The sequence below is a fragment of the Cupressus sempervirens genome, chromosome 9 (assembly GCF_028749045.1).
Source record: "Cupressus sempervirens isolate cs-2001-9-10 chromosome 9, ASM2874904v1, whole genome shotgun sequence".
Classification (NCBI taxonomy): domain Eukaryota; kingdom Viridiplantae; phylum Streptophyta; class Pinopsida; order Cupressales; family Cupressaceae; genus Cupressus; species Cupressus sempervirens.
The window spans coordinates 109,571,272-109,582,920 of NC_143126.1; positions in this window are offsets into that span (position 1 = coordinate 109,571,272).

The window sequence follows — 11,649 nt, forward strand, 5'->3', positions numbered from 1 at the left end:
AAGAAACATTTCTTCTTTGCTAAATTGTGTGAACATTATTACTATTAAAGAAATAATGTCTTTCCTCAATCAGTTTATCTTTCTAGTGTGTAGAATGGTTGGAGTAAACAAAATGGAAATGATTCCTTGTGATTCCTTGTGATGTGCCTGAATTGCAAAACAAAGAGGAGAATTGTTCGATGCACTCAAACAACAACAATTCATTTGCATTGACAAGTAATGTTCTGAACTAACAACTAATGACCCTCCTCATGATCTTTCTATCGTCCAAAAGATTATCAATTGACATCTCCATAAATTTAAGGGACCCTCCAATTCCCAACAAAATGGACCACAATTGAAATGATCATAATATTGCTGTATCAACACAGAACACTTTATTACATTCAAACATCATTAGAGAGCTTTCTATGGTATTTGTGGATATATTTCGTTCCTCACCACCCTGAAACATCGTGGTTTGTTCTTGTCCTTTGTATGTTGATATTTGCTGATGTTCTTAATAGTGGTCAGCTTCATTGTTGGTTCAGTCCACGTTGATGCGCACACTATTTGACATAGAGGGGCAAAATTACTAAAAATTCAAAAGCAGCAAGGCGTCGTCAAGCCTAACTTTATCCACCTGTCCGAAAAGTGGTTAGACAATGTATCTATCGTTTTCTATTGATTGTGATCCATCAATATCTTTCCATGAAAGATGAGGGCCAACGTGCTTCCAGCACTAGATCATAATGACACCGCTACTTTGAAGAATGAATACAACCAATCTTCTAAAATTACACGGCTCTAATTGAATGCAAACACGTTTTTCTTCATAAGTGAGGGCCAGTATTCAAGAACGACTATCTCGAATCACTGTTTTTCAATGAAGACCACATGAAAATGTTCTCACATTTTTAAGATGAACTAGAGACAAATTCTTTATATTCCATTTTGGATTAACTATAAATACGGTGAAAAAGCATAGAAATTTCTAATATTAAATTTATTTAAAGGAAAGAAATGTTAAAAGGTAGTTAAGTATTAATAAGCTTTAATATTAATCAAATGGAAATTTAACTAGTTGGAGTTAAGATTTATTACTGTAATATATATGATTGAAAATTTGTAATAGTATGGTTGTTGAAAAAGCATAATCTAGTTTGTTATTTTATCTATATTTTATTAAATAATTATAGTGGTAGTAAAACTATACTATATATATATATATAGGTTTTTGTAATCCAAACATTATACAAATGAGTTATTATTAATGATTGGCGACTTTCTAAAATTAAAAATAAAAATTAATTATATATTTTATATATATATATATATATATATATATATATATATATATATATATACTATAATATTTTTAAAGTAAATCAAAATAAATAATGTAAATCAAATACATTCTATGTGATAATAATGAAGAAATTATTAGATATGTATAATAATTTGAGATAATAAAAAAATCATCAATTTGTTTAATAATGAATAATAGTTTATATTATAATAAATATTGTTAAAATAAAAATGAAATTATAGTAAATTTAATTTTATCAAAAGGAAAAAGTGAGTAATTCCAATATATGTATTTTTAGATATTAAAATATTAAAGTAAAATGATTTTTTTAAAATACATATATAGGGTTTGGAATGCATTAACTATTATCAAAATTGGCTAAAAAATCTTTATCAATTTGGATGATTGAATCTTTAAAGTCATCATGTAAAGTGGTCTCAAATTAATGGTGCGCAGGTAGTACATAATTAAAATTGGTCAAGGATTTGAATTAGTTAAAGCTAACATGTGTTCATATCAATCAAGGAGATGAAAAGCCATTACAAGAAAATACAGACTATACCTTACTAAAAGAAGGGAAAGGAAACATCCCATTAGAAAAGACTCTATCCTAAAAATTGATGTAGAAGGACTAAATAAATTATGAAGAGTCAAAGTGTCTCTTACTGCTTTAATATATAGCAATGAGCATATTCCATCACATGAAAATGGCCATAAAAAATATATTGTATTTTCCTTAATTTTAAATGTAAATCATCAATTTTTACATCCATCACAATATTTGTCATGGTACTATACAAGTGGCCACTTGGAAATACGATAATAGATCAAGGGAATATGTGGGTTGAATAACACGTATCCATGGACAAATTTAAGTAATATTCATTCTAAGAATAAAAATATGTATGAAAAAAGAGATCCCATCTAAGGAATTTAAAGTAAAATTGTATTTGGAAATAAACAAAATAGCATAATAAACATGAAAATAAACCTTCTTATATGGAGATAATGAGGCTAACCAAAATGTATAGGATCATTACACAAAACCTCCATCTCATGTCCTAAAAATACATGAGATGAACTACATGAAATCATCAAATGATATTAAAAAACCCTAGCATAAAACCACAAAAGATGAGCACAACAATTCTAGAAGTTAGTATACCTTATGCTATGTCAAAAAAATTACAAATTTATGTTTGGTAATTTTTTGTAATTGACATAAGTTAGCTATTGAGAATATTGTTTGAGATTACTAGATTTTCTTTTATAAGCCATGGATATGACTAGACGTCTATGGTATGATACATTAATGGTTTTTTTATTTTATTGATACCAATATATTATTTTTTTGTGTAGAAAATGAATATTGTAATGGTATTTTGCATGATTTAGGTGTTATAGTGAAGATCCACATATGTAATTCTTATTGGAGATGATGAGAATTCTAAAGTTGATGATCAAGAGGTTGTGGATCTCATATTATATTTTTTCCTTATCATTGTGTTTGTAATTGCTATTATTTATGATTTTGAGTAAAAAACGCTATCTTCTTTTATTGTATTCATGTTTCTTGTTTATGTTCTTAGATTGTGTGATTATCACATTGATGGTTTGTGTTGATTAAGGATACTGAAATGAAATTCTAATAGCATGTAGGTGTTTCTTCATTTAGGTCCTACCCAATTTGATGAAGTAAAAAACTATGACATTCCATAGTGCATTAGCGATGGTGTATAATATTTTTCATTAAAGAGTTGGGTCCTATAAACATTCTAATCATCTTATTTTGAACCACATTGGTGTGTTTTAGTGTAATTGTTATATCTTTTATTATGCTAGGTAGGCTATTACACCTAGTATATGTTTATTCCCTATAATCTATATCAATGAGAGATCAGTTTATGATCATGTCTGGAAGGTGTTTGAAAAGTGTGTAGTGGATGTATGACTACGAGAGGTTGGCATGAGAAAAGCAATATTGTATTTCATTAGAATTTCATCGGCATGTAAGATCATATTTTTAGATCTTATCATAATATCTTTTTTTTCCAACTTGATATAATTGATAATGAGATCTCTATACCAAAGTAAGGGCCAGATCTTATACTTTTATGTATTGAGGGTCTTGCATTCACTATTTTTTATTCAAATTTATTTATTTTTAAGATTTTCTTGCACACAATAAGTGCTAGCCCCAATTGATACTATAAATAATAATTTTATTATTATAGGTGAAAGAGTCATATAAGTTATTATGTTGCCATTTGTGTCAAGACTTAGTTTGTTAGACATTATGCTATTTCATTAGGGTGCCATATAATTTGATTTATGGGGAGGATATGATTGATGAAGAGCACTTGAAGAAAGCATGATGATGAGAGACTTGATAAGTATCATTATTCAATGGACACTTGAATGAATATGATGCTAATAATGTAATATTGGTTTAATTATTTTATAACCATGTAATTTTGTATTTAAGTTCATAACTGCATGGTTGGTGAAAGAAGGAACGTAGTATTTTCAAACTACGAAATTATTAACTGAGCACTTGACAAAGTAAACATGGATTTTTGTGTTAACCAATTTATTCTAGTGTTAACTTAGTACAACATTACCTAAGTCAAGTCATAATATTCAATAAGCATGAACTAGAAGAGCATGTTAAGAAATTTAAGATCCGAGGCTGACATATGATGAAAATAAAAAATGTATAGGAAACTCAAAGGCTAAAGTCAAAGTTTGTTACGAGATCTTCAGCTTGAAAAATGTAATAAAGATATCATGAAGAAGACTTAAGCATGATAAAGACAAGCACAAATCTCAATAATGTTCTATTTTTAGAGTTTCTAGTATCATTGTATTTGAGATAATCTTAGATCAAGGGATGTGTTTTGATTGAAAAATTTGGAAGGATCTAGAAGGTCAAAGTTAACTATATGAGGAGATGATTAAGACCTTTTGGTTGTTGATTAGTTGTTGGTTGAATGTTTATTAAGTGTGAATTATAGTTGAAGTTGACAAGAGAAGAAGAATAAAGTGAATTGGTCATAATAGAAGAAAGAAGATCAAGTAGGGGAAGTGCAACATGAAAAAGAAAAAGTGTGAATTAGTTTTAAAAAGATTAGAAGGAACAAGATGAAGTAGAATAAAGATCTAATAAAGAAAAGGTATTGCTAAACCTAAATAGATCATTTGACTATTGCTTTGTTTCCATTATAGAAGATAAAATCTCTTAGCCAAGTGGACCTAAGAACTCTATAAAATAATATATTGAAAAGATGATAAGTGATGTTTGTAGGTCCTTTAAAGATGGTCACTCTTTAGAAATGTCAAGGAGTAATAAGGTCTAGATGATCTCTGGTTAAAATCATCTAACTAGGTCACACTACAATTTTGCATATATATCTTTTGTAAGGTTGGCTCTAAACATAGCTTACTTTAAAGGAGTGAATTATTTGAGTCGTCGATCTCATGTAGTTTTTCCCTTTAGAGGATTTAGAAGTTAAACTTTTGTGTTCATTTGTGCGATTTGTTAATATGAATTGGAAATTTTATTTAATAATTTATGTTTTATACTTTAGCTTGGTATAATCTAAATAATTACTGTGAATGTGGTTACGGAGGTAGTATTGCAATTTTTTTTAAAAGTTTAATTTGGATTTCAATTATATTTAAGGCCCATGGGATAACTAGTTATAATTGATTCACCATCCTCTCCATTATCTAAGAATTGGTATCAAAGCTATGTGCTTGAAGGAAATAAGTTTAAACAGACTTGAGCTAAAGATTCAAAGATGTTATTAAAGAGAGAGGCAGCTAACCTAAACAAGGAGAACTTCTCCTCATGGAAAACATAATAAATCTACATGAATCTAGATTTGAAGATCATGCTCTAAACAGGTTAGAAATTTCATAGATTGCTCTTGTTGGTCCTATGAATTTGGATGAAATGAATCAGAAAAGAAAATATAACAACATGATGATTGAAATTGCATCTTCCCTGAATGATCTGGAATTTTATGATATCAAGCACTACACAAATACTATAGACATGTGGGATACATTGGCACTAGTACATGGTGGAGATGATAATTTATTGAGAGATAAGTCAAAAAGTTTGAGAGGACAATATTTGATGACATGATAATGAAGGAAGTTGTAAGCTACAAATCAGAGGTGTTGGAGGAGTTATGAATGATAGTAAATTTTTAAGTAATATTATTAGAAAAATCTTACTTGTCTATGCTATTAAAGGTTTTGCAATTCAAGAAATTAGAGCTATTCCTGGTAATTCTCTTACACTTTGTGGTTTTGTTGGTTGGTTAACTATATTTGAATTAATCAATTACAATAATAGTAGGCCTAGACTAGGAAATGCTTTCAACTATTCACTAGAAATTGGTAGTTCAAAGAAAGACAAGAGAAATAAAGATGAAATTGAGTCAGAATCAAATGATGATATAGCTGATATTGAAGTATTTCTTGGGAGGAGATTAATTAGAGCCAAAGGTAAATTCAAAGGTAAATGAGCTCTTATATATTTCAAGTTAATGAAGCGAGAAATTTTGTAGCTATATTTCCTAACGAGTACAAGGATGAAAAGAAAGATCACAAGTACAAGAAGAATAAAGAGTACAAATACAAGGGGAAGAAATTAAGCTATATTATTGAGGAAGAGCACACCGAGTCAAATACTAATAATGAGAAATATATAGTAGAAGTGGTGTATGTTTCTTTTAAAGAAAACCCAAATGAGGAAAAATATGAAGAGGGTGAAGTACTTATTTTCAATATTATCAAGAATGATACTTGGATCATTGACAGTGGATACTGACACCATATCACTGGTGATCTTAGTAAGTTTGACAAATTTGGAGAATTTGATGGTGGAACTATTAAGCTAGGGAATGACATTCCATGTGAAATTAATGTAGAGAATCATTGATGCTTAATCATAAATTACAATAGGATGATGTATATTGGGTAAAAGAACTAAGATATAATCTATTGATTATTTTATGGTTGAATGATACAAGTCTTTAGCTTGAATTTCAAAATAGGAAAGTGAAAATCTTTAATGATGATGGCAATTTTCTTGGTACTACTAATCAAACTGAAGGAAGTCTATTCTACCTCAATCATACTGTTGATACATGCTTGTTTGAAAACATTGAAGATGGATGGATGTATCACAAAAGGATATGTTATGTTAAGTTTGAGAACATAGTTAAGGTCAATAGAAAGAAAAGAGTTGAAGGCTTACCAAAATTTGAAAAACCTAAGAAATCTAAGTGCAAAGAATGTCAACTTGGTAAGATGACAAAGTCAAATTTTGCAAGTAAAAAGATACTTCTAATGATATCTTGGAACTTGTGAATACTTGTTTATGTGGACCAATCAGAGAGGGAAGCTACTATGGTAGCAGATATTTCATATTTTTATTAATGACTATTCTAGAATGATGAGTCTCATGTTCCTTAAAGTTAAATCACATTCTTTTAATATGCTCAATTGGTACAAAGCTAGTTTTGAAAAGGAGATTGAAAACCAATTGAAATATTTAAGATCTAATAGAGGTGGTGAATTTATTAATATTGAGTATACTAACTTCTATGCTAGGAATGGAATTAAGAGGTAGGTGTCTACCCTAGGGATACCACAACATAATATAGTTACTAAAAGAAGAAATAATTATATTATTGATAATGCAAGGACACTAATGGTTGAGAAATGGATTGGTAAAATGGTTTTGAGAGAAGCAGTTAGTACTATAGTTTATATTCTCTTGAAAGGAATTCAACTGACGAAAGTAACAAACAAGACACCTTATGAACTCTTGTATGGTCATACACCTAATGTGAGTTATTTTAAAGTATTTGAAAGTACATGCTACAACAGTAATAAGTAGCAAATTTGATTCCAAAGGTGATGAAGGTATTTTCCTTGGCTATTCCTCTAAGATAAAATGTTATAGATATTCGAATAAAACTACTAGTTCACAATGATTGAAAGTGCAAATGTGAGAATTGATGAGTTTGTAGAAAAGAGTGAGGAGAATAGCAGAAAGGAACATAATGATTATAGTAACGTTTTCTATGAATTTGATGAGATACAAGTGATCTAGTACCCAAGAATCAACATATAATACTCATACAATAGTATAATTCTATGAAACATCAACTTAATGCTACTGAGCAACAATCTATTCTATGTGAACAACAAATAGAATAACTTGAGCAAGATGAAGAGCCCCAATTGAGTAGAGATAATGTTGGAGATTAAAGAACTAAAAATTCCATATCCAAGTATGTGATAAAGAACCATTCACTTGAACAAATCACTATAGCTAAGAGCACTAGATCGATGATAAGAAATAAAGTGAAGAACCTTACATGTTTAATAATTTAATTTCAACCTAGAACCATTGATGTTGCACTTGAGAACAAAGATTAGATCAAATGATATGAATGAAAATATTGATCAGATTAAGAAACCAAGTCATGGACACTTGTATAGAGACTTATTGATAAGAATCTATTTAAAGAAAATGGATTTTTAGAATCAAGTTGAATGAAAATGGTGTAGTTGTGAGGAACAATGAAAGATTAGTTTGTAAAGGATATGCTCAAGATTATAGTGAGACTTTTTCTACTAATGTAAGATTGGAATGAGTTGTAACTTTGTTGTCCTATAATATTCATAAGAGATTCAAAGTGTACCAAATTGATTTTAAATCTACTTTCTTGAATGGAGTACTTTAAGACAAAGTATGCATAAAACAACCACAAGGATTTGTTGAACCTCATTAGAGGCACATAATCTGCTAATTGAAAAAGAAACATTGTATGGGCTAAAGTAAGCACTAAGAGCCTACTATGAAAGGTCACATTTATAATTGATTAAAATTGGATATGCAAGAACTAGTGAAATAGTAATTTATATTTGAGGAGTGTAGTTGAAAACATGGTATTGATTGCTGAATTTTTTATTGATGACATTAAATTTGATGGTAATGATTTTCTATGAAAATAATTTTTCTATGTTTAGTGAGTTCAAAATTTTCATTAGCTTACAAGTTCATCAAATAAAGAATGGTATATTTGTGACTCAAACTAACTACATAAAGGAGATCTTGAAGACTTTAGGAATGAATGAATCAAGGCCACCTGATACATTTATGGTGACTAGAGGAAAATTATATAATGAAGACATTATAGTTCAGGTAAATGAGACACAATATTAACCAATGATTGGATTTAAGCTACAATATGTTGTGCATAGTAAACCAGGTATTGCATAGGGAGTTAGAATAGTTGTAAGGTTTTCCTCTAACCTTAATCAAACATGCATGATTATTTTTAAAAGAATATTCAAAGATCTTAAAGGGACTTTAAAAGATTTTGGATTATGGTACAAAGAAGATGATGAATTCAAACTAAAGGTTTACACAATTTTTTATTGGATTGGTAATGTACATTACGAAAAGACTACAAGTGGTAGAAATTTCACCTTACGAGAAAGATGAATACATGGTTGAGGATAAAACAAAGCTACATTTATAAATCTACTATAGAAGCTAAGTATTTTTATTCGACAAGGAATTATTATAATATTATGTGGATTAAGAAAATGTTAGAAGGGATGCAAGAAGAAGTTATTGATCCCGTTACTATCTATTGTGACAATACTAGTACAATAAATATATCAAAGAATCTAGTGATTCATGCAAAAGCCAACCATATATCTATTAAGTATCACTACATGAGAGAGAATGGACAAGAGAATAAAGTAAGGCTTAAATATGTGAATTCTAAAGGAAAAATTATAGAAATGTTTGCCAAGACATTGCCTAAGGATTCCTTTGAATATTTAAGAAGTAAGTTAGAGGTATTTTCCCTATCCAAGATTCACTAAATAATGATGCATCTTGCATCAATTCATGGATGATCATATATATTTTTTGGAGTTGATGCAAGAGTTCACTCTTTAGGGATATATCATAGGCTTGTAAAAATATTTGTGATGAAATTATGTAAATAGTACATGTAAGGTACAATAAATAACCACATAATTTTATAATTTTTACATTGGAAATTTTAGATACCTTTTGTATTGTTATCAAAGGGGGACACAATGTCTAAAGGGCCAGAGAATGAATACATGAGTAGAGAATGAGAGAATAAATGAAGAGAGAAAAGATAAATAAAAGGAGGGAAGAATCTAAGTAAGAAAAAGGAGAGAATTAAGAACATTAAGTATACCCAAAAGGGCATAAATGTTGATGATGAAGTTGATGAAGATGGGTAAAAGTACAAAGTTGTGTCACCTTTTAGGTTGACTTATCAAAATGACTAAATTTGAGTATTTCTATCCAAAAATCATTTTTTCTCAAACATATAATCTAGATAAATTAATTCTAGCTATGTTATATGTGGTCTCACACTTTTCCAATTGGAAATGTCTATTAAATGTGTGTTTTATACTAGTTTGTATCCAATTACTAAAGAAATAGTATTGTTTAATAAAATTGGCATTTCAATAACTTTTACTACTTTTTATGATATATTTTTAGTAAAATATAAAAAACCATTTCGTAGATCTCAAAGTCAAGAATATTTTCATATAGAGTTTGTTAGAATTCTTTAGAATAACTGAGAGGGGGGGGTGAATCAGTTATCCAAGGTCCAAATGCCCTATTAATACTTTTTCACTAGTTTTAATGAATCAATACACTTTTCATCCATCATATTAATAAGTTACAGTAAATCAACATGCAAAGATAAAACATGCAAGATCAACACATGACACAATGATTTACGTGGAAACCCAATTTGAGAAAAACCACCAGTAACATGCTACTTGATTCTCACTCTTCTGAATTTATGCCTTGTTAAAAGCCTGCCCTATTAAAGGCTTACAACACACTGTTAAATGTGACCTTGTTAGAGGATTTCACCAAACTGTTAGGAATGGGCCTGGTTAAAGGACTTTAGAACATTCACTTGGAATGTCACCCTGTTAAAGGATTTATCTCATGGCTATTAAACCAACCTAAGCCCATAGGATTTAAACTTTACTGTTACAATTGCTAGAAAGTAACGATAATGGTCTTTTGATCTGATATAACTTACAACATACTTTTCAGATTTTAGATCACACTTTCAGTTCAATCCTAATGCTTGACTTCAATCACTTCAGATCTGACTGCTTGACTTCTTCTCAAGCTTAGTCTCCTTTAGTCTTCTAACTCATTGTACCAATGCATCCATATCAGGGGTCTTCTTACTGAAATAGAGTCACTATGCTCTCTTATCTCCTTAGCACCTCCTTTAGCATTTGATGCTTTCATGCTTGACTACCTCTCTCTCTCTCTCTCTCTCTCTCTCTCTCTCTCTCTCTCTCTCTCATATTAACTTATGACTCCTTAAAATAGAAATTTGATTTTCCTTTTCCGCTCATTTCTCCCTCTCCAATTTTAGGGTTTTGAATGGATTAGGTAGGATACAATGTATCGACCTCATATATTGTATTATCTTCAAACTTCGTCAGTTGTATCCTTAAAACATTTTACATGGTGTTCTGTGCCACCAGCTCATCATTCTTATCTTCCATTTTAATTCACAAACTTCTAGATAACAACCTTGTCGGCTTAGATCTAGTGAATCTTTGATTTTCAAAATAATGCAGCAACTTGATATTATTGATTTACTGGTGCTCGACATCTCTGTTTTACTCAACACTATTGGTTTTACTAGTGCTCAGCATCTCTGTGTTACTCGACACTATTGGTTTTACTGGTGCTCGACATCTCTGTGTTACTCGACACCTATCTCTGCTTGGCACTCGATATAACTCGGCACTTGAACTTGCTCAGCACTTGAAGTTTACTCGGCACTTGAACTTTCTTGGCACTTGAACTTGCTCGGCACTTGAAGTTTACTCGACACTTGAACTTTCTCAGCACTTGAAGTTTACTCGGCACTTACTAGGAATTTGCTCGACACATACTAGCTTGCTCGGCTCCTTATCTCTAATGAACTTAGTTGATCTTTACCAATGTCTTAGCTAAAACCTTGCATCTTTGATATGTTTCAGTGTACCCATTCTCTGTATCTTATAGTATGTCATTAAATACACTTTTTCATCAATGGCTTAGTTGATCCTTGTACTTCATTACAAGATCATAACTTCAACCTTTCTCTAGGTGTTCTAGTTACATCTTATTAATTGCCTCCTCCTTGACAATCAACTAATTGATAGTATTTGGATCACTAAAGCAATTGTCATTCCTACTGTAGAACAAGACTTTGCAAGCACTTATGTTTAAGAGACAATGTTCAAATCCAACTTGAAGC